Here is a 25387-nt window from a genome sequence, read left to right as displayed (position 1 = left end):
GTTTAATACGAAACTGTGAACACTTACAAATAACAAAATAATAAATGTGGCAAACCGATACAGTCCTAGCTGGTGCAGAGAAAACACAGAGCCAGGAAACAACCACCCACAAACCCCAACACAAAACAAGCCACCTATATATGATTCCCAATCAGAGACAACACAAAACACCTGCCTCTGATTGAGAACCATATTAGGCCAAACATAGAAACAGACAAACTAGACACACAACATAGAATGCCCACCCAGCTCACGTCCTGACCAACACTAAAACAAGCAAAACACACAAGAACTATGGTCAGAACGTGACAAACACAGTAAATCGACAGTCATTTAAATGTTGTTATTTTAAAGTAGTTTTTTTTAACATCCATTCAAAATATAATACTCCATACTTTCATTGTCAATTCATTATCTTATAGCCTACTTTCAGTAAAGAATAAGGTAAGCCTTTGTTTTTTAAAACTTTTTTAAGGAAAGAATAAATATTTGCTTGTGTGTCTGACATACTGTACGCTGGTGGCTTTGATTAAAGGGTGCTTTTACAGCGGTGTGCGTGTGTGAGTTAGCCTATTCTCTCTATATGCCTACATGTCCATTCAAAAAATGTTCCTAAAGTAGCCCGTCTGGACTCCATCTCTTTATTTAGACTCAAATGCTCCTGTCATGATTTAATCTTGTAAACCGCCTCTTCAAGTAGCTTAGGCTACATTATTTCATTAAGACGTCCTCTCTTTGAAGAAAATGTGTCAACGCCACTGCTATCGAAAGACCTCAGCATCATGGTTTGTGACGTCATACAAATATTTCGGGAAAAGTGGGAGAAAAACCATTGGACTTCATTTGAATGGTTTTGTGTGTACAAATGGGATCTGCATTTTAAAAAAATGTGCAGAAAAGCCAACAGACAAGGTAAGCATATATCTTTATTTTCACTCCATTTTTGGGGAGGCAGGTAGCCTAGTGGTTAGAGCGTTGAGCAAGTAACCGAAAGGTTCCCAGGGGGCTGAAAACATGATTGTCGATTAAGGCAGCCCTCCGCACCTCTCAGATTCAGAGGTGTTGGGTTAAATGCAGAGGACACATTTCAGTTGAAGGCATTCAACTGACTAGGTATCCCCCTGTATTTATTTAACTAGGCAAGTCAGTTAAGAACAAATTCTTACTTACAATGATGGCCTACCCCGGCCAAACCCTAACGACGCTGGGCCAATTGTGCGCCTCCCTATGGGACTCCCAATCACGGCCGGTTGTGATACAGCCTGGAATCGAACTCGAGTCTATAATGAGGCCTCTAGCACTGAGATGCAGTGCCTTAGACCGCTGCACCAGTCGGGAGCCTAATGTTGTGTCCATTAATGTTGTGTCAATACAAAAACGCAACAGATCCTTTCCAGACTGGCATTTCTTAATTTGTTGAATATTTATTAGTAATAACCTGAATAATAATAATAAATGATAATAACGAAGTGTAATGGTTTGTTTCATGTAGGTTTTTTATTGAAAGCATATCCATGTAAACTTGTGTACAAACAGAATTGTGACCTCCCCTTTTTTGACCCCCCTGAACAGCTATGTTGGTGACCGTGTACATTGGCCTGGCCAATTACCGTAAACCTCAAATTCCAAGACCGTCACAGCCCTAATCGGTCGGGCTCAATTTTTAATTACATATCCTTATATTCAGGGATGCAAACTGTTGAGGGACCAAAAAGGTGACACTTTTTTTTTGCACTGAAACAAAAAACAAAAAAATCCCTGCGATGGGGAAATGCAGGTTTTAACTAATTAAACAACAAAGAATGTGATCTACATGATCAGTCTGTGTGTAAAATAAAGTGTGAACCTAACTCAAAGCTAAAACATGTAAGGAAAGCAATCCAATGTTATTTGTTGCCTAGACTTTACTGCAAATGACACTCAAGTCTTGAGAGAAAACAATACACTAATATTGCAGTTAGCCATGACAGCCTTTATAATAGAACGCTTGTGACCACACATATCTAAATATTGCACTTGGGTAAAAAACATCTTAAAGTTTAAATAGAACGAAACAAACAGGAATTCTATTTTGCTCTATTATAGTGGCCATTATAGTAGACATCGATCAAGTGCACAAGGCTACATGTGTGCAAAAATAACGTTCACCAAGTAAAAAATGTAATAACCCCCCCTCACTCACACGTGTTACTATCAAGTTCAACACAACAAAAGCAATCTCTTTGGGCTACACATTATTACATTGTACACTTTCTGCCTGTGGACATCTGTTCTACAATGTGCCAGCAGAGCATAATACCCTTTGTTGGCATAATTTTTCTCTTTCAGGCAGACAGTACACCTGGCATACCCCTTTTTATACACTGACTGAAAAAGGGAGAAAGTATGTGGTGTTTCTTTCACCTCTATGGTGGCATCCAGCTTAAGCCAGGCCCAGCTCCAGCTCCACTTCAACCCTGACTCCACTTGTTTAACAAGCAACACCTCATTTTCACATAATTCTCTCATTCTGAAAATTAACCACATTCTTTAGAGGGAAAATATCAGTTCACGGATAGTTTGTTAGCTAGTTAACATTTCACACAGATTGCCAGGGTCCAATAAGCAACTAACACGATGTAACTTGAGGAAAGGCAAGGAGTCGTAAACCAGTTAATACTATAGCGAATTGGTTAGGTTACTAAGGTTAGCTAGCTAACGTTACAACATCAGATGCGCTAACGTTAGCTGTCTATTAGCCAGCTAATTTTCACACTAAAAACTCAATTATTTGATCAGGTAAGTTTTCTAATGTTGCTCAACATTTCTCTGGCTAGCTAACGGAGAATTCAATCCAGTTGGCAAGATAGCATTAACTAACAATACTTGTTCCACCACACTTTTCACTCACCTCAAACTTTCCAAATGCCAGTTGTTTTTCAGTTATAGCTCATGAAGTACACTTCATCATCTTCTCACACCCGTCTCCATGGTCAGGCTTCTCACCTACCTGTTCGTTATCGTGCAAGCGCTGATGATGTAACTAGCAAATTGGTTGTCTTTTCTCTCTTCAGTCCCGTGCTGCATTCTGTTATGTGAACGATTGGCTGAGCCTTGGATACAACCAGTATTGCTCCAAACGCTCCCCTACCCAAAAAAATTATCATCGGATCTACAAGAAGGACGTAGGTCACCTATTTTGGATTCAAAAAGGCGAATTTCGCCGAAAAGGTGACAAGTTTACATCCCTGTACATTAACTTTTACGGTGGGGTAGTGACAGATACTACACACAGGCACTGTGATTACACACACAAACACGTCCACACACCAGATGAGCGGTTCTGAGGAAAAGAGTGGGTCTTGGGAGAAGAGGAAGGGGTTTTGAGGTGTGTGTATGTGTCAGTATAGGTGTGCATCTGGAGTACAATGTCATGTTCTCACATCTTTGTCCTGCCGCGCTGGGAGGCCTAGTGTGACACTGCCTGCATGCCAACACACACACCCCGACAGCGAATCAGTGGGCTGTAAAATTAAAAAGTCCCCTCTCTTGCAATCCCAATGTTTTGCTTATACGACACTCCCGTCCATAATGGTAATAACAACACAGACAATAATGGCCCCTAACTCAAAGCTACATTCAGGCATATGCCGATTGAGGACAGTGCCTGGTGGTCTAAGGGTGGTAAATGAGTTTGGTTTGGAAGCACTGTCCATTCATTGGTGGTGCTAGTGAAGAGCTGGTATAAAACGGGTGTAGGTGTTATAAAACACACAGCAGGTGAGTGTGTAGTAGCCCCTTACACTCGTACCTGTATGCGGGTTAAAAATGGCAGATTTGGGCACTGATAAATGCCTAAATTGGAATGCAGTGGCTGTACAGTAACATGCTATAAATGAAGTCAGCGCTCTGGCTCTGTGCTTCACAGCATTCTATGGGTTTTGACGAACAGACGATTTGAACCTGAGCACCTCGCACAATAAGAAGTTTCCCCCATCCCTCCTGCTAATTAAGCAACTTTTGCTCATGTTTTGTTGTCTGAGTAAGGGAAATGCTGTTAATTAAGAAAGAGGTTGCACCAGCAATAGTTTAGGGAGCAGCTGTGGAAGAGCCGAGAGGCAGGGGAGATCAGAGTCAGTCATGGTGTACTAAATTATGTGTGTTACGGGCCAGGCCGACTGACACCCGCTTTATTGAACTCAACCACCTGAAACAAATAAAAAGGTGGCTGGAGGTCACAGAGACCTCTACTGAGAGAGTCCATACTACACTGGGGAAGGGAGTGTGCTAGCCCACACGCTACTGGAGAGGGAAATGTGCTAGTCAACATACTACTAGGGAGGGAGTACACTTCCAATATACTTTCCAACTGAAAATATATTTCAAATGTGTTTGCTGAAGCAAAGACTCAAATGTGTTTCCTAACAAATCACAGCAATCATGTGAGTACAACATCAGAACCAAATTTGCTGTGAGAGAAAGCATTTTGATACTCTTGTTTTGTGGGTCTGTGGGTCCGTGGTGCCCCCCCCCCCCCCCCCCCGGATAATTTTATATTGGACAGAGAAGCTCAGTTCTGGTCACTTGTTAAATAGGACATTCTACTCCAAAATTATCATTTCTACATCCAGAAATGAGGCCAATTACATATTGGTAAAATAATTTGTTTACATTATTTTAACATATTGGACAATGCACCATAGCCCATATTATCAGGTATGATATTAGCAAGAAGCATTAACACCTACAGCCCAACTGATGCAGCATAGTGGCTAGAAATAGTCTGAAGCATGCTGTTGCCAATCTTTTAACTAGTTAGCATCCTACTGATGAATTTTATGTCCCAAAACTCTTGCATAAACACAGTGAATATAATGTAGCCCGACCTGTTAGGGTAACCCGCCACCCTGCCTGTACTTCTCACAAATCAAATCATCAAATCAAATGTATTTATATAGCCCTTCGTACATCAGCTGATATCTCAAAGTGCTGTACAGAAACCCAGCCTAAAACCCCAAACAGCAAGCAATGCAGGTGTAGAAGCACGGTGGCTAGGAAAAACTCCCTAGAAAGGTCAAAACCTAGGAAGAAACCTAGAGAGGAACCAGGCTATGAGGGGTGGCCAGTCCTCTTCTGGTTGTGCCGGGTGGAGATTATAACAGAACATGGCCAAGATGTTCAAATGTTCATAAATGACCAGCATGGTCAGATAATAATAATCACAGTAGTTGTCGAGGGTGCAGCAAGTCAGCACCTCAGGAGCTTTTCATAGCCGATCATTAAGAGTATCTCTACCGCTCCTGCGGTCTCTAGAGAGTTGAAAACAGCAGGTCTGGGACAGGTAGCACGTCCGGTGAACAGGTCAGGGTTCCATAGCCGCAGGCAGAACAGTTGAAACTGGAGCAGCAGCACGGCCAGGTGGACTGGGGACAGCAAGGAGTCATCATGCCAGGTAGTCCTGACGCATGGTCCTAGGGCTCAGGTCCTCCGACAGAGAGAAAGAGAGAATTAGAGAGAGCATACTTAAATTCACACAGGACACCGGATAAAACAGGAGAAGTACTCCACATAAAACGAACTGACCCTAGCCCCCCGACACAAACTACTGCAGCATAAATAATGGAGGCTGAGACAGGAGGTGTCAGGAGACACTGTGGCCCCATCCGATGATACCCCCGGACAGGGCCAAACAGGAAGGATATAACCCCACCCACTTTGCCAAAGCACAGCCCCCACACCACTAGAGGGATACCTTCAAACACCAACTTACCATCCTGCGACAAGGCCGAGTATAGCCCACAAAGATCTCCGCCACAGCACAAACCAAGGGGGAGCGCCAAACCAGACAGGAAGATGAGTCAGTGACTCAACCCACTCAAGTGACCACTCCTCATAGAAACCACTTTATGTCACCATTTCCCCCCCAACACCTTCCCTGGTTGCCACTACTCTTGCTCAACTAAAAATATAATCTGTCTCATTACAATTGTGTCAATCACCCCACCCCCCCAAAAAGTGAGGTAAAAATGGCATTTTACCCAGTATTGCATTTAGCCCCACTACCCCTTATGCATTCATAGCAAATTGCTGAGCGGTAACATGCTTAACATTGCCGCTGCTAAAAACTCTGGGATTAAAATGATGTAGTTCACACATATTTAAGAGTTGAGAAATAAATCAAGTAGGAATGGAAAGCTGGGATCCCCCTCTTTATAACAATGGACATTAAAACTGCTGTTTTGCCTACAATTGTAAGAATTGGTATGCATTGACTGCTTGTCAATGTTTATTTAATGCATTAATAAACATTGGGGGAGGTGTCCTGGTAGATGAAGAAGCTCTGTCCTTGAAAGCTCAGAGTGGTATTGTGGGCTCGTCGGAGAATCTCCATCTTCTGATGGATAAAGTGCACTCGAAGAATTATGCCACGGGGCCTCTCACCACCCCGGGGCTTTGGGCGCAGCGATCGGTGCGCACGATCAATCAGGGGCTTTTCATCTAAGGCAAGAACATCCTTCAGCAGCCCAGAAACGAAATCCGTGGCGCGAGGCATTTCCGCTGACTCTGGGACCGATACAAGTCTCAGGTTATTGCGGCGAGAGAATCCCTCTAAAAACTCACACAGCTCTCCTTCACCTTTTTCAAATCCACAGCCAGGCGTTTCAAGTCAGCCTCCAGGGATGTAGTTAAATCGGAGACATGGGTAGCGGAGGTCTCCAGTGCTGCAATCGTTGTAGTGTGCGATGCTGTTGTTGTTTTGAGTGATGTGATTTCTGGCACCGTCTCGTTCCGCAGGATGGTTAGATCTGCTTTTAAAGTATCAGAAACCTCCTGTATTTCGGGCCTCAATCGTAGCAACCACCTCTATTTTCATTTCAACTATCTCAGAGCGTAGTAGTTTGATGGCCTCAAGAATGTTAATTTCAGCGCCGCCAGGCCAAGCCGCACCCCCGGGTAAAGTGTGAGTCCCCGGGCCCTCAGACTCAGGAGAGGGCGGTGATGAGAGTGGGTTTTGTAGGCCGGGTTTTCTCAGTCATGTTTTTGGCCTTATGTTTCGTCGACATGCTGACATGGACCCAAAATATCGATGTTTTGTTTTGCCTTATGGCAAGGTGCTCCATCATGCTGTAAAAGGCATTGTCCGTCACCAAACTGTTCCTGGATGGTTGGAAGAAGTTGCTCTCGGAGGATGTGTTGGTACCATTCTTTATTCATGGCTGTGTTCTTAGGCAAAATTGTGAGTGAGCCCACTCACTTGGCTGAGAAGCAACCCCCACACATGAATAGTCTCAGGATGCATTACTGTTGGCAAGACACAGGACTGATGGTAGCGCTCACCTTGTCTTCTCCGGACAAGCTTTTTTCCGGATGCCCCAAACAATCGGAAAGGGGATTCATCAGAGAAAATGACTTTACCCCAGTCCTCAACAGTCCAATCCCTGTACCTTTTGCAGAATATCAGTCTGTCCCTCATGTTTTTCCTGAAGAGAAGTGACTTCTTTGCTGCCCTTCTTGACACCAGGCCATCCTCCAAAAGTCTTCGCCTCACTGTGCGTGCAGATGCACTCACACCTGCCTGCTGCCATTCCTGAGCAAGCTCTGTACTGGTGGTGCGCCGATCCCGCAGCTCAATCAGCTTTAGGAGACGGTCCTGGCGCTTGCTGGACTTTCTTGGGCGCCCTGAAGCCTTCTTCACAACAATTGAACCGCTCTCCTTGAACTACTTGATGATCCGATAAATGGTTGATTTAGGTGCAATCTTACTGGCAGCAATATCCTTGCCTGTGAAGCCCTTTTTGTGCAAAGCAATTGCTGCTCAATAGAACTAATAGGAGCTGGCAGGGTGAAGAATGCCCTAAAATAAGGCCTGTTTTTTTGTGATTACTTCAAAACGACGGCAAGCAGCTGGGAAATCTGGTCATATTATGAAACTGGGCTCTACGGCGCATGCAATGAACTATTTTTTATCAGAAAAAAGCGTTGTTAAAAATGTCCTGTGTCCAGCCTTCCACCATTAGCTCTGACAAATTGAAAACCCTAGTCATTGGTGACTCCATTACACACAGTATTAGACTTAAAAGGATCATCCAGAGGGCAGGGCCACTGCCCCTCCCAAAATATATAATTTGGAGATAATTGTCCCTCTTTCTGGGACTCACCAACAAACAGGACCAAGCCTGGCCTGCTGAGGAGTGACGGACTGCATCCTAGCTGGAGGGGTGCCCTCATCCTATCTATAAACACAGACAGGGCTCTAACTCCTCTAGCTCCACAATGAGATAGCCAGTCTGCCAACTTAGTGGAGTCTGCCACTAGCACAGTCATTGTAGTCAGCTCAGCTATCCCCATGGAGACTGTCTCTCGATCTAGGTTGGGCAAAACTAAACATGGTGGTGTTTGACTTAGCAATCTCACTGGAATAAAGACCTCCTCCATTCGTCGTGCATATAATATATTTATTAGAACATACCGTTTAGTAGCAATGCATGCAGGAAGCAATGAATATCAACATACTAGGCACACTCATACTGAGAAGCCATTTTCTAATGCGTAATTGTTTTTTTCAGCTATTGCCAAACACGCGGGTCTAAAATTATGATTCTATTCCTCAATATCATGGAGTGAATTCGTACTAGATGAAAATCTGAAATGAGTATGACATCCTGGCAAATAAAGCATACAAAATGTTCTACATTTCACCAATGTGTCGGAGGACACACTGTCCAGCTGGCATCGCGATGGTACAAGGAAATCCCGGCCATCCAAAACCTCCCCTAACCCGGACGACACTGGGCCAATTGTGTGCCGCCTCATGGGTCCCACGGTCACGGTGGGATTTCAAAAAGGCTTTACGGCGAAAGCAAACCATGATATTATCTGAGGACAGCACCCCATCAAACAAACACATGACAATCATAATTCAACCCGCCAGGCGTGACACAAAACTCAGAAATAACGATATAATTCATGCCTTACCTTTGAAGATCTTCTCCTGCTGGCACTCCAATATGTCCCATTAACATCATAAATGGTCCTTTTGTTCGATAAATTCTGTCGTTATATCTCCAAAATGTAAATTTATTTAGCACGTTTGAATCAGAAAAACACCGGTTCCAACTCGCGCAACATGACTACAAAATGTCTAATAAGTTACCTGTAATCTTGATACAAACATTTCAAACAACTTTCCTAACATAACTTTAGGTATTTATTTTATGTAAATAATAGATAAAATTTAAGACGGGATAAATTGTGTTCAATAGCGGATGAAAACAAAGTGGAGCGAGCTTTCAGGTCCCGCGCCCCAACCACAACAGTACACCAGACTCGACCCTCGTTCTGAACAGCCATACTTCTTCATTACTCAAAAGAAAAACATCAACCAATTTCTAAAGACTGTTGACATCCAGTGGAAGCGATAGGAACTGCAAGCAAGTGCCTTAGAAATCTAGATCCATATAGAAACCACTGTCACCTCAAAAAAAATATTCATGGATGGTTTGTCCTCGGGGTTTCGCCTGCCAAATAAGTGCTGTTATACTCACAGACATAATCTTAACAGTTTTAGAAACGTTAGAGTGTTTTCTATCATAATCTACCATTATATGCATATCCTAGCTTCTGGGCCTGAGTAGCAGGCAGTTTACTTTGGGCACGCTTTTCATCCAAAATTCCAAATGCTGCCCCCTATCCCAAAAAAGTTAAGCACAACAAAGTCAAGGTATTGGAGTGACCATCACAAAGCCCTGACCTCAATCCTATAGAAAATTTGTGGGCAGAACTGAAAAAGCGTGTGCGAGCAAGGAGGCCTACAAACCTGACTCAGTTACACCAGCTATGTCAGGAGGAATGGGTCAAAATTCACCCAACTTATTGCGGGAAGCTTGTGGAAGGCTACCCAAAACGTTTGACCCAAGTTAAACTATTTAAAGGCAATGCTGCCAAATACTAATTGAGTGTATGTCAACTTCTGACCCACTGGGAATGTGATGAAAGAAATAAAAGCTGAAATAATCACTCTCTCTACTATTATTCTGACATTACACATTCTTAAAATAAAGTGGTGATTCTAACTGACTTAAGACAGGGAATTTTTCCACGGATTAAAATCTAGGAATTGTGAAAAACTGAGTTTAAATGCATTTGGCCTAGGTGCATGTAAACTTCCGACTTCAACTGTAACTAGAAAAGGATTGGCTGATTAGCGTGTTCAGAAGGGTAGATAGAAATGTATCTAACAGGGGTGTAGACCAGGGGTGGCCAATAATTTAGTCCCGAGGGTCACATAGGGCCGCATAGATTGTTTTCGGACCGATTTGTTCATCAAAAGAAAAAAGGGCAGGTATTTGAAAATCGTATCCTGTAGGTCCATTATAATTTCGATATACTTTCTATAAAAGTTAAGAGACGTTCAAGAGTGGCCTGGAGTGGCCAGTGCAATCCAAAACGCAATGTTTATATATACTGTGAAAATTATGGATATGCCCTTTTAGTGTAAGCCTTTTGATATTTCTGCCTGTTTTGGTGGGATGGAGTTTTGGCCTACCTGGTGACATCTGAGAAGGGGCTACGAGAAAAGGATTGCGCTACACACAAAACAGCAAACCCATAGCCCTCGTAATACAATCCATTTTCAACTTCCCTCACGAATATTTCTCCCTCTCATATCCTCCTATCCTCTGGTCTGGCTGGTCTGTGACATGGGTTCAAATCCAGCCAACAGTCCTTTGACACAATCTCTCTATCTTCTCCCACTGTCGTTCTCTTTCACCATCTGTTCAATGAAATCAGAAAATATATTTTTAAGAGATACTTCTTTCTGGTTCGCTGAATGACCTGAGGGCGAGGTGCAGGAGAGGAGCCAGAGTGTTTATCACCATGACAGGGTTTGCGGCAGGTCAACATAACCCTCATCCACCGCCACCCCGATGACAGGGATAACAACACCCAGTCCAAACCCTGCTTTTCATCTTCCTCCAACCATCCCGTTTCCTACCCATTCTCTCCCATCCTTAACCCCTTTGACTGGAAAATTCCTCCACCCCTCTTCACCATCCTCTTAAACCGTTTCCCCTCCTCTCCCCCCAGTTATCCTCTACCCCCTCCCTCGGGGCCTACCCGGTGGCAGCACATAAGGGATGGCCTTGGAGATGGACGCTGCCTGCTTCCAATGACAGTGCAGGGTTGGGGGAGGAAGAGGGGCAAAAAGGGTGTGCGCCCGTTATCAGCACTCCACAGTCCCCGGCCGAGAGGCGCTACAGCGCGTAATGAAGTCGCAGTGTTTTAAATCAAGCGCCGTCACCGCCATAGCAATTGTGAATTTATATTTTAAAACCCGCACTGCCGAGTTCTTTTGCTCACCTTGTCCTTGAACACGTTCGGGTACATGAAGTCCCCGTAGCTTTCTGTGCGCACTTTATCCTGAAAGGAAGGAACAAAGGACATTCAGGTCATCCGTTACCACGGGCATAGAAAACATAATCATAGAGCACGTCTTCAGAAACAACATAACACACTGAAACGAATGATCCAATCACCCGAGACCAAGGTGTGTGTCACAGCTGGGCGTACGGTTGTATGTCTATGTGATGGAGAGTTTCCGTGAAAACTAGAGGGGAGATGACCACAGGATTCTGGAGTGCCATATTTGTGTTTGTGCGTGGTCATCTCGTTGAAATGAGAGCTGACTGGGGGATTTGACTCCACGGAAAACGAGTACAATGCTTGCTCGGCGTAGAAATCTAAAGAAGAGTAGACTCATTCTAACATAGAAATAGAAAGGACTGGCTTCCTTTCAACCATTCCACATGGAATCTAGCTGGTCAGACTGGCTAATTAACCTGCCAATCAAATCCTTACGCTTTTCAGAGGGAGGCCCTTTACATACCCATGAAACACACATTTATCTCAAACTCATAACTTATCCTCACTCACTTCGGATGATGCCTTCGCATGCTTTTGATGAGGCGACAGAAACCGAACAAAGTGATAAAATCTTTTGCCAAATTACAGTTAAATCCCATAGGAGCGGTTTCCCGGAAACAGAGATTCTCCATTGAGCTTGCTTTTAATCCAGGACTAGGTTTAAAAGCGTCAAGGAAACCACCCTCACCCCATGGTATTGAAATAAATTAATTGTATCTGTTCCAAAGACTGATCTGACATGACAGCTGACCTCATATTCATTAAACTAGGCTGACATGAGGCGCGAAGGATCCTTGGAGCAAGGATGATTGAAAACCAGAGCTTCTAGTAATAGAGAACTGATTCTTCCAGATTTATCTTCAATAACTTGACCAGAGATGCAGATTCAACATTGATGATGGGTCAGGGAAGGAAGTGGGAGGGTTAAATGGTGAGACTACATTTCTCTCTCGCCCTGTCTTACGCACGCTCTCTCACACACACACACACACACATACATACAGTGTGATCCACTTTATGGCAGCCCGTAAAAGAGTTGACGATCTTCTACCGCAAACCTGTCACGTGGTTCCCCTTTCCTCCGAGGAAGGGTTTTTGATGGAGTTTAGTCTGACGTATATATAGTGCTAAGCACCAATCAGAGAGAGGCAAAGAATCATGTCGAAGCACTGCGGTAAGTGAGAGAGGAAGAGAGGGTTGACCACCTAGCATTCCTACCCACACAACTTCGAATGCTTAAGAAGTGTGAAATATAATCACCACATCTCAAAGCTCCACCATGTTATAGTAATGCTGATGTTTCACATGAGAGCTCACTCCTTATTGCTGATTTGTCACTTTGAGAAAAATGTCATGTTATCAACATCGTAGTTTGCATAGAGACGATCATTTTAATTTAATGCTACATCGAGCCTTTCAGATAAACCGCACTGCTAAACCTGCGTCCCTCCTCTCTCTGCAGTGGCTACTGAAACAGCGGTTTAATAGAGGGCATGAGTGTATGCATATGTGCAGGCATGCCATTGTGGCAGCGGACCTTAAGCATCTCTTCGTGGATGCTGTAGTGGCCATATGAGCTGAAGTAGGCCTCGTCCTCATCCTCCCGGAGCTCAGCCACGGCACCCAAGGCCCCGCTGCCCCGACCCACATCTGCAATTAATACTAGACCCTGGGCCAGCAACTTGAAACAAATACCATAGTATTTTACAACAGAGTAGGATGAGGTTGCCCCTAGACCCTGATCTAAGGTCAGTTTTGCATTCCCCCCCATGGTTTAAGGTTCGGATTGGCTGATCCTAGATCAATGCGTACGGGCACCTTCTATCAGGAACCTATTGGAACAGATTTACAGCAGCACAGTCACACACGTACAGCACCAACTGCACAACCTTCCAAGAGGACATAGCAGTAAATGGAAAGAGAGCATCTATATCCCCCCATCCTCTCCACCCCCCACTCTATGCAGTATTGGAATTTTCCCTCCCTTCTCCTTTTCCTCCTAGTCAAAGGAAAGGCCTCTCCAATACTGAGTTCACTGAGTCCCCCTGCTGGCCGCAGGTGGGAGGTGCAAGTGTGAGAATGAGAAACACCAGTGCCATCAAATGCAGGGATCCAGAGTGTGACCATTTGGTCGCAATATGCGACCATTTTGACTTGACTGTGCAAGTAAAAAATGTATTGGTCACATCAGTGCCAGCTGCAAATTCTAGGTGGTTACTTCACTCAAACCTTTGTATTTTTGTGGCAGCTAAAAATGTTAAGTCCATTACCCTGGCCTGATTCCTTAATGAAAGTGTCTGCCCTGCCCCTGTACCAGTTTCACTGGTAGCTGCTGTGATGAGAGACACTCTCACTCCCACCGAGCACCCCAAGGAGAGGAAGAGAAAATGTGTCCTGGAGTAACACACTATACTTTACGTCAGAGGTAAATCTTTTATTTAAGCAACTAATTAAAGTTAAATTAAAAGAATGTGTTTTCAACGGCGAGCGAGTGTTGTGTCTTACCCTTTTCAATGATGATCACATTTTTGGGTTGCACCTCAACTCACACTGGTTGAGCACCATCCACCCTTTCGATTGCTACCACAGTGGTGCGTATGCTTCTAGTATTTCTTCTGTTAGAAACATTTCAATTTGACACTATCCATATTGGCCAATTCCCTCGAGTATAAAGGGTTAATGTAGTATTTGTATTTCTTTTTTATTATATCAGAAATGGTAGTGGTGATGCTAATAACAGTAGTAGTCGCAGTAATTAACAGTAATGTTAATAGTAGCCTGGGCAGCACTGACTTGAGTTTGTGTTGGTCATTCATTGCTCTGGCCAGGGCCTCCTCTGTGCACTGGGCCCTCTCCTCTGCAGCCTGGGCCCTCTGCAGAAGAGCAGCAGAGGAGTAGCAGGCTTCACACTGGCCCCTAGTAGAGGGGCCAGGCAACATCCCCATCCCCTCACAGTTCTTCCAGATCTAACAAAAGGGAAAGAGAAAAAGAGAGGGGGGGGGACTCACTTGAACACATTCAAAACACAGGAAGATAAGACTGCCTACTCTAACAGTACTGTGTACAATTGCATCTCTGACAAACATGCAATGCTCCAAACCTCCTTTGTCTGAACCATGCCAGTGACGTCACCCCATGCAAATAATGCTAGAGAAAAGAAAACAGCACTGCAGTTTCACTCTGTTTATAGGAACAGCTCGCAGGCTTTGTTGGTTTTAAACAGATTCAAGTTCTTCTTTCAAACAACATTGGATATTGATGCAAAACGCCACATCTGGTGAAAACATTCTAAATATACCCGTAATGCGGTTACCCTTTATCTGCACTTGATTAAATTGAGGCCTTTTGAGTTGAACAATGAACCTGTGAATGCCAGTACCTATCTGCAGGTAAGGGGTCATCCTGTAAAGCTGGCCTCAAGTACTCATCACTCTCCCAGGGAATTGAACACTCCGATATCGTAGACAGGCTCTGCCCACTGCACTTCTGCAAACACAGTCATAATTGTCCATGAACTTGGAAAACCAAGGATGTACTTGGATAGAAAGGCGATCTGTTTTTAATGTTAAGAAGTAACTGATTCATTTCGGAGGCTCGAGAACCTAAAGTTCATGATTAATGAAATCATAGCTATAAAGAACACAATTGCAAATTTATAATTATGTTTTTGTTTACATGTGTGTTGGAGAAGGCTCCTGCACACTGTATGCTTGCAAAAATTATCAGCAATGGGGCTTTCCACACAAGATATAGGCCCAAGGATAATTCTGAAGTTTTGGATCTTCCTGAAATGAAATCCCTGGAAAGGTCATTTGGGGGAAGGATGTTTGGCATACATTTGAAATCCTTTGGGGGGGGGGGGGGGGAAGCATCACTTATTTAATAAAGACACTACAATGATTTGTTTGTAGATACTACAAAGCCAGTGTTGGTGTCATTTGAAACCGTATCGGACGATCTGAGATATGAGTACTGTTAAGATTAAGAATACAATTACTTTAAATAAATGTATGGCTAATTAAAAAACGACCCTTTCTGATTATATTCCTAACTTGAATTATTTCTCAGTAATTATTTTGGATACTGATTTCAAAAGCATGCCAAGCAATCGTACCGCAAATACCCTTTCTATGGATTTCCTTTCAGGAAGATCCGAAATATTATACACTGAACAAAAATATAAACGCAACATGAAACAATTTCAACGATTTTACTGAGTTATAGTTCATATAAGGAAATTAGTCAGTAGAAATAATTCAATTAGGCCCTAATCTATGGACTTCACATGACTAGGCAGGGGCGCAGCTTGGGGGCCAACCCACTTGGGAGCCAGGCCCAGCCAATGAGAATTAGTTTTTCCCCACAAAGGGTCCTTATTACAGAGAGAAATACTCCACATAAACCCCCCCCCCCCCCCAGACGATCCCACAGGTTAAAAAGTCAGACGTGGAGGTCCTGGGGTGGTGTGGTTACACGTGGTCCTCGGCTGCAAGGCAAGTTGGGCGTACTGCCTAATTCTCTAAAACGACGTTGGAGGCGCCTTATGGTTGAAAAATTAACTAAATGTTATGCCAACAGCTCTGGTGGACATTCCCGCAGTCATTCCTCAAAACTTCAGAAAACTGTGGCTTTGTGTTGTGTGATAAATCTTACAGTTGCTCCAGCACCTGTGTAATGACCATGATGTTTAATCAGCTTCTTGATATGCTACACCTGTCAGGTGGTTGGATTATCCTGGTAAAGGAAAAATGCTTACTGACAGGGATGTAAACAAATACGTGCACCAAATTTGAGAAAAATAAGCTTTTGTGCATATGAAAAAAAATAAAAAGAATTGCGTTTATATTTTTGTTCAATATAACTAGCTTTGGGCACAGAATTGCCCAAAAGGTATTTCTAGCAGGTAGTCTAAACACCTTCTGTTCTTTTGCAATGACAATTTCTATAAACTGTCTAACCTCAATCTCAGCTTCGAGACAACTACACTTCCAAATGACAAGCATGAGATCTGGGATGAAATCCCTGGAAAGGTAATTTGGGGGAAGGATGTTTGGCATACATTTGAAATCCTTTTGGGGGGGGGGGGGAGCATCACTCATCAATATGAGATCTGGGTCATTACTATTTTACCTGGACCATTACTATTTTACCTGGAACTAAAATAGTAATGACCCAGATCTCATATTGATGAGTGATGCTCCCCCCCCCCCCAAAAGGATTTCAAATGTATGCCAAACATCCTTCCCCCAACAGCCAAAGGTCTGAAGTCACTCTGTACCAAAACACAAATTTTCGGTTCAGAACAAAATGTTATTTACAATGACTGCCTAGGAACAGTGGGTTAACTGCCTTGTTCAGGGGCAGAACGACAGATTTTTACCTTGTCAGCTCAGGGAGTTGATCTAGCAACCTTGCGGTTACTGGCCCAATGCTCTAACCACTAGGCTACCTGCCGCCCCATTAATTAAGGGATGGGATATGTACCACTGTCCGTATGTAGTTGATCATTCTTTTAACGTCAGATGTGAGGAGGATGGATAATATCAAAACAGAAAACAATGATAACTCTTTATAAGAGAAGTTTACAAACTTACTGTGTTTCTTAACCACTTCGACAAGCTCAACTTGATGCTCTACTAGACAGTGTTGTAGTGTTTCTGGTACAGAATTTGACAACCTGAGAAAACATGAGGGACAAGACTTATTTTAACCAGCAACACTTTCAGAGAGACTTAACTATTTCAAACCAGATTAAATGTATCAGTGAGTTGCTTAGAACAGCAATGACAGACTTGTCACAGAATAAGCAAGTAACTTGAAAGTTGTTGTCATTGGCCTCCTCCATCCACAGCTCCTCATTATCACTGTCTGAGAGATCGGGCTCCACCGTCCACCGTGATCTGTCACAGTGTCAACGGGGGATAGGTAATCTTTGGTGTCAGTGTTAAAACATTGCATGAACTGGCTAACTAGATAGATGTAGCTAACGGGCATTGCCATTATGTGTGCCTAACAAGTTCAACCACTTTTTTTCAGTGCCGGTTTCGTTTACTTTGAGTTATCTGAATAACGTGGTAATCCAAAAAACTGCATGGTGTATGATCAATAGAAGCTCAGCTAGCAAGCTAAGGTTACTTAGTCAGCATAACGTTAAATTACCGGTATAAGAAATGCATTAGCTAACTAGCCACAAGCAACATTACAAGACTTCAAATGTACACACTAATTAACAATTATACAAAATATTCAAATTATGTTCTCTGTAGTGCACCATTCAGTATTTAAATTATCATAGTTTTACACGCACTATTTACATATCTCACGTGTACCTGTTTATTCCGCCATGCTGTCTCCTTGGTTTCAGCTGTGTACACGCTGCTTCCGAGTCTAGTTCCAACGTGTACTTACAGACAATGGCCACTAGAGGTCACCAACTCAATCTTTAAGGGAATTACATTCATACCTTTTTTTTTATTGCAACAATAATATTTTTTTGCATTTAACCTTTATTTAACTAGGCAAGTCAGTTAAGAACAAATTCGTATTTCCAATGAGAGCCTACCAGGGAACAATGAGTTAACTGCCTTGTTCAGGGGCAGAACAACAGATTTTTACCTTGTCAGCGCGGGGATTCAATCCAACAACCTTTAGGTTACCGACCCAACGCGCTAAACACTAGGCTACCTGCCACCCCAGATGTGTAATATAACAATATTACACATCAATACAGGGACATTCCTGTGAATACAATGAAATAATAGATAATAATAGCATTTCCTTTAAATTGTTTAACTTGGGTCAAACATTTCTGGTAACCTTCCACAAGCTTCCCACAATAAGTTGGGTGAATTTTGGCTCATTCCTCCTGACAGAGCTGGTGTAACTGAGTCAGGTTTGAGGCCTCCTTGCTTGCACACGCTTTTTCAGTTTTTCCCCACAAATATTCTATAGGATTGAGGTCAGGGCTTTGTGATGGCCACTCCAATACCTTGACTTTGTTGTCCTTAAGCCATTTTGCCACAACTTTGGAAGTATGCTTGGGGTCATTGTCCATTTGGAAGACCCAATTGCGACCAAGCTTTCACTTCCTGACTGATGTCTTGATATGTTTCTTCAATAATATATTTCCCTCCCTCATGATGCCATCTATTTTGTGAAGTGCACCAGTCCCTCCTGCAGCAAGGCACCCCCACAACATGATGTTGCCACCCCCGTGCTTCACGTTTGGGAGGGTGTTCTTAAGCTTGCAAGCCTCCCCCTTTTTCCTCCAAACATAACGATGGTCATTATGGCCTAACAGTTCTATTTTTGTTTCATCAGACCAGAGGACATTTCTCCAAAAAGTACAATCTTTGTCCCTATGTGCAGTTGCAAACCGTAGTCTGGCCTTTTTATGGCAGTTTTGGAGCAGTGGCTTCTTCCTTGCTGAGCAGCCTTTGAGGTTATGTCGATATAGGACTCGTTTTACTGTGGATATAGATACTTTTGTATCCGTTTCCTCCAGCATCTTCACAAGGTCCTTTGCTGTTGATCTGGGATTGATTTGCACTTTTCGCACCAAAGTACGTTCATCTCTAGGAGACAGAACGTGTCTCCTTCCTGAGCGGTATGATAGCTGCGTGGTCCCATGGTGTTTATACTTGCGTACTATTGTTTGTACAGATGAACATGGTACCTTCAGGCATTTGTAAATTGCTCCCAAGGATGAACCAGACTTGTGGAGGTCTACAATTTTTGCTGAGGTCTTGACCTGATTTCTTTTGATTTTCTCATGATCAGAAGCTTCTAAAGCCATGACATCATTTTCTGGAATTTTCCACGGTGTTTAAAGGCACAGTCAACTTAGTGTATGTAAACTTCTGACCCACTGGAATTGTGATACAGTGAATTATAAGTGAAATAATCTGTCTGTAAACAATTGATGGAAAAATGATCCGTGTCATGCACAAAGTAGATGTCCTAACCGACATGCCAAAACTATAGTTTGTTAAGAAGAAATTTGTGGAGTGGTTGAAAAACTCGTTTTAATGACTCCAACCTGGAAGTGTATGTAAACTTCAAACTTCAACTGTATGTTTTGTGCTCTTGTAGAAAGCAATCCGGCCCCTATTGCTGACTACAAATGATCTATAACTGGGCTAATAACTCAGTAACTAGCAAAGGATATGAACAAAATGTGCACACGTGGCTATATGCAGCTCTCGCTTTGATCTCAAAACAAGAGCATCTACCTCACGACCACTCATGCGTGGTGTTGTGCTGTTAGTTGCACATCAAAAGGTTAGGGTTACTTTTAATCCATTTACCAACGTCTTAGTTTTTTCCTTGCGGAACTTTTTTCATTAAAATGTTTCACCCCGGACGCTTTATCTGGACATGTTTCTACAGGACCTCCACCAGCTGAAAAAGCTAAGTCGTAACATTAACACTATGCCATCTAATTGCAGTCGCTGTACTCATAATATACAGGAGAACTATCGCCTTATGGTGAGGATAGCCGTGTTGCAAGCACAGCTTCAGACGCAATCGCTAGGCAAGGGTAATTTAAGTGTAGGTAAGGATGAAACAGCGTCTGTGCCACCAGTAAGTACAGATCGTAGCATAATTGCCCCCTGCACAGTCCCCAGAGCCGGAAAATGTTTTCAAGGCTTCTGGAAAGAAATGCTGTTGGCATGCTCAACCGGTGTCGCTCATTCAGCCAACAGAAACTTTCAACATGGTTCTCCCCATAAAAGCAACGGGTTGGAGTCAGAGGCCGAGCCTTCTCAGGTCTCTCCTCCACCCGTTGCAGGGTCTGAGCCGCCGAAGCCTCCCACGATTAGCTCTGACAAATTGAAAACCCTAGTCATTGGCGACCCCATTACCCGCAATATTAGACTTAAAAATAATCATACACTGTTTACCAGGGGGCAGGGCTACCAACGTAAAGGCTAATCTGAAGATGGTGCTGGCTAAATCTAAAACTGACAAGTGTAGAGAGTATAGGGATATTGTCATCCACGTCGGTACCAACGATGTTAGGATGAAACAGTCAGAGGTCACCAAGTGCAATATAGCTTCAGCATGTAAATCAGCTAGAAAGATGATTCGGCATCGAGTGTGTGCAAGATGGCGCTGACAGACATGGCAACTCTGCTTCTAGCTCCTAAACAACTCCGCCATCAGCGGAGAAGAGGTATTCGGAGTGGACTTCTAGTCCGACTCAGGAGGCGTGAACATCATCCACCGCTTCCGAGTATATTACTCTCTAAATGTTCAGTCTCTTTGGCCAATAAAGTAGACAAGCTCATGGCTCTCTCGGGATATACTGTCCCCATCCATACAGCCAGCTGGGTTCTCAGTACATTGCGCAGACAGGAATAAAGAACTCTCCAGGAAGAAGAAAGGCGGGGGTGTATGTTTCATGATTAACTACTTATGGTGTGATTGTGATAACTTACAGAAACTCAAGCCCTTTTGTTCACCCGAGTTGGAAAACCAGGAAAATAACCTCTCCCTCAACGTCAACAAAACAAAGGAGCTGATCGTGGACTTCAGGAAACAGCAGAGAGAGCACACCCCTATCCACATCAACGGGACCGCAGTGGAGAAGGTGAAAAGCTTCATGTTCCTCGGCGTACACATCACGACGATCTGAAATGGGCCACTCACACTGACAGTGTGGTGAAGAAGGCGCAACATCGCCTCTTCAACCTCAGGAGGCTTTGACTAGGCCCCTAAGACCCTCACAAACTTTTACAGATGCACAATTGAGAGCATCCTGTAGGGCTGTATCACCGCCTGGTACAGCAACTGCACTGCCCGCAATCGCAGGGCTCTCCAGAGGGTGGTGCGGTCTGCCCAGCGCATCACCGGGGGCACACTGCCTGCCCTCCAGGACACATACACCACCGAATGTCACAGGAAGGCCAAAAGGATCATCAAGAACATCAACCACCCGAGCCACGGCCTGTTCACCCCGCTAACATCCAGAAGGCAAGGTCAGTACAGGTGCGTCAAAGCTGGGACCGAGAGAATGAAAAACAGCTTCTATCTCAAGGCCATCGGACTGTTAAATAGCCATCACTAGCAGGCTACCACCCGGTTACTGAACTCTGCACCTTTAGAGGCTGCTGTTCCTATCGGACCTTGTAGTCATGGCAGATAATATTCACATTTTTGGTGACTTTAATATTCACATGGAAAAGTCCAGACACACTCCAAAAGGCTTTCATCGACTCAGTGGGTTTTGTCCAACATGCCTCCGGACCTACTCATTGCCACAGTCATACCCTGGATCTAGTTTTGTCCCGTGGAATAAATAATGTGAATCTAAATGTTTTTCCTCATAATCCTGGAATATCGGACCACCATTTTATTACGTTTGCAATAATCTGCTCAGACGCCAACCAAGGATCATCAAAAGCCGTGCTGACAACCCAAAGATTCCTAGATGCCCTTCCAGACTCCCTCCACCTACCCAAGGATGTCGGAGTACAAAAATCAGTTAACCACCTAACTGAGGATCTTAATTTAACCTTGCGTAATACCCTAAATGCAGTCACACCCCTAAAAACAAAAAACATTTGTCACAAGAAATGTTCTCCCTGGTATACAGAAAATACCTTAGCCCTGAAGCAAGCTTCCAGGAAATTGGAACAGAAATGGTGCTCCACCAAACTGGAAGTCTTCCAGCTAGCTTGGAAAGACAGTACCGTGCAATGTCGAAGAGCCCTCAATGCTGCTCGATCAGCCTATTTTTCCAACCTAATTGAGGAGAATAAGAACAATCCAAAATATATTTTTGATACTGTCGCAAAGCTAACTAAAAAAACAGCATTCAACAAGAGGAGGACAGCTTTCACTTCTGCAGTGATAAATTCATGAACTTCTTCAATGAAAAGATCATGATCATTAGAAAGCAAATTACAGCCTCCCGGGTGGCGTAATTTCACTGCATTGCAGCGTCAGCTGCGCCACCAGAGACTCTGGGTTCGCGCCCAGGCTCTGTCGCAGCCGGCCGCGACCGGGAGGTCCGTGGGGTGACGCACAATTGGCCTAGCGTCGTCCGGGTTAGGGAGGGTTTGGCCGGTAGGGATATCCTTGTCTCATCACGCACCAGCGACTCCTGTGGCGGGCCGGGCGCAGTGCGCGCTAACCAAGGGGGCCAGGTGCACGGTGTTTCCTCCGACACGGCTGGCTTCCGGGTTGGAGGCGCGCTGTGTTAAGAAGCAGTGCGGCTTGGTTGGGTTGTGCTTCAGGAGGACGCATGGCTTTCGACCTTCGTCTCTCCCGAGCCCGTACGGGAGTTGTAGCGATGAGACAAGATAGTAATTACTAGCAATTGGATACCATGAAATTGGGGAGAAAAGGAGGCAAAAAAAATAATAATAAAAAAATTAAAATAAAGCAAATTACAGACTCCACTTTGAATCTGCGTATTTCTCCAAAGCTCAGTTGTCCTGAGTCTGCACAGAACTGCCAGGACCTAGGATCATAGGACGCACTGAAGTGTTTTAATCCTGTATCTCTTGACACATTCATGAAAATAGTCATGGCCTCTAAACCTTCAAGCTGCATACTGGACCTTATCCCAACTAAACTACTTCCTGTGCTTGGCCCTCCTATGTTGAACATAATAAATGGCTTCCTATCCACCGGATGTGTACCAAACTCACTAAAAGTGGCAGTTATAAAGCCTGTCTTGAAACCTTGACCCAGAAAATGTAAAAACAGCACGAGACAAAAAATAGATAAAAATGAACACAAGGCTTTTACCGTCTACTAGGAATGCTTCGGAGAGTCGATCGCGATTGACCGGTTTGTGACTGCTGCTCTAGAAAGTTGAGTGAAGTTCAATCTCATGTTGATATTTCTGCGCTGACTGCTGCACAGCAGTCTCTGGCTACTGCACACGCAACTTAGCGGGAACATTGCTTGGAACTCTGAGTTCCCCCCAATGTTTTCCTATGGAGAGGTATGCTGGTCTATTTCGTCAACCATCTCACAAAGTGTATATTTTGATTTGTTCAAGTCGACACCATTTTCAAATCTGGATAATCTCCTCTTTCTAATAACATAAGGTTGAGCAGCGTACTCTGCTGTCATCGATTGCTAGACCAGAAATAGTTGTTGCCTTTTTTTTTCTACTTCCTCCTTACGCAGACATAAGCACACTTGACACCATCGAGGTGTAGATGTCTACTTTCTACACGAGTTGTTATTTTTCATTTCCCTCCTAAGAACAGATTGTAGTGGTAAAATAAAAAGGTAGAAATGTTTGTGCCATTTAAGGGAAATGGAATTCTAAGCATCACTCCAGTCAGAAGAGGCTCAGCGAAGTTTCATTTCAATGAATTTGCTATGGCCTCACTCTAGTGTTCCAGCACAGTCAACATTATTTGGCAGTTTTTCAGCTTTGGGTGAATTTTGACTCATTCTATTGTCCAGCCAACTACTGTACAGGCCCGCTAGCCTGGCGCTGGCTGTGTTCTCTATGTGGTCTTAAGCATTAGCATGTAGCATGCAGCCCTGGGTGTATGTGTGCCATGTGTGTATGTGTGCCAGAGAGTGAATGGGCAAGACAAAACATTTAAGTGCCTTTGAACGGGGTATGGTAGTATGTGCCAGGCACACCGGGCTGTGTCAAGAACTGCAACGCTGTTGGGGTTAACACTCACCAGTTTCCCGTGTGGATCAAGAATGGTCCACCACCCAAAGGACATCCAGCCAACTTGACAACTGTGGGAAGCATTGGAGTCAACATGGGCCATACCATATGTGAATGAACTATTAGGATTGTCAAGGGAGAGTGTAAAACTGTTCATTTTTGATTGCCAAAGCAAGTGGAATAAACAATGTTAACATATGTTTGACTGTAGGCTACAAATGCAACCTTTTTTTGGGGACATTAAATGTACTGTTCGATTAATACATGGCTACTACTATGAGTACTATGTACCTCCCTTCCTTCTCTTGAAAAGTAATAAGTGAACGTTAATTGCTACATTTTACCTGGGATATCAAATATTTTATAAGTTACATAACGAAGACAAAATTAGATTTCATGATATGACTTTGTCTTTACAAATCTATTCACTATTGGCCAAATGCAGTCACCATCTACTTCAGCTAGCATTTCCTGTTTGTAGGCCTGTTTAAAAATGTACGGTAAAGCACTTTTGATGAAGTGTAAAAAATGACACTGGCTGTATTATGATGCATGTGCTGGTATTTTATGTACAATAAGGTTTCCAATATTCTTAAATCTGACATGGGTTTAAGTTACCATTATTATTATTATCTCATATGGCTGAATTGTAGTGTACAGTCGTGGCCAAAAGTTTTGAGAATGACACAAATATTAATTTTCAAAGTTTGCTGCTTCAGTGTCTTTAGATATTTTTGTCAGATGTTACTATGGAATACTGAAGTATAATTACAAGCATTTCATAAGTGTCAAAGGCTTTTATTGACAATTACATGAAGTTGATGCAAAGAGTCAATATTTGCAGGGTTGACCCTTCTTTTTCAAGACCCTTGCAATCCGCCCTGGCTTGCTGTCAATTTACTTCTGGGCCACATCCTGACTGATGGTAGCCCATTCTTGCAAAATCAATGCTTGGAGTTTGTCAGAACTTGTGGCTTTTTGTTTGTCCACCTGCCTCTTGAGGATTGACCACAAGTTCTCAATGAGATTAACATCTGGGGAGTTTCCTGGCCATGGACCCAAAATATCAATGTTTTGTTCCCCGAACCACTTAGTTATCACTTTTGCCTTATGGCAAGGGGCTCCATCATGCTGGAAAAGGCATTGTTCGTCACCAAACTGTTCCTGGATGGTTGGAGAAGTTGCTCTCGGAGGATGTGTTGGTACCATTCTTTATACATGGCTGTGTTCTTAGGCAAAATTGTGAGTGAGCCCACTCCCTTGGCTGAGAAGCAACTCCACACATGAATGGTCTCAGGATGCTTTACTGTTGGCATGACACATGGTAGCGCTCAC

At 43.6% G+C, this 25387-nt stretch overlaps 1 long non-coding RNA gene across 2 annotated transcripts; it reads right to left on the bottom strand.

Moving 5' to 3' along the window:
* Positions 1–4914: 4914 nt before the first annotated feature.
* LOC139563324 (uncharacterized) lies at positions 4915–24126 on the bottom strand. 2 transcript variants are annotated; one of them, XR_011672534.1, is made up of 5 exons: positions 24063–24126; positions 16998–17080; positions 14783–14889; positions 14197–14369; positions 4915–11400 (listed from the first exon to the last, which is right to left on the bottom strand). It is a non-coding gene; the product is annotated as an uncharacterized lncRNA (long non-coding RNA). The 2 variants fall into 2 exon arrangements; XR_011672535.1 differs by lacking the exon at positions 14783–14889.
* Positions 24127–25387: the final 1261 nt, after the last annotated feature.

Source organism: Salvelinus alpinus, chromosome 33 (assembly GCF_045679555.1).
Source record: "Salvelinus alpinus chromosome 33, SLU_Salpinus.1, whole genome shotgun sequence".
Taxonomy (NCBI): Eukaryota; Metazoa; Chordata; class Actinopteri; order Salmoniformes; family Salmonidae; genus Salvelinus; species Salvelinus alpinus.
The sequence above is the reverse complement of the archived record's forward strand: the minus strand, read 5'-3'. Positions and strand labels throughout refer to the sequence as shown.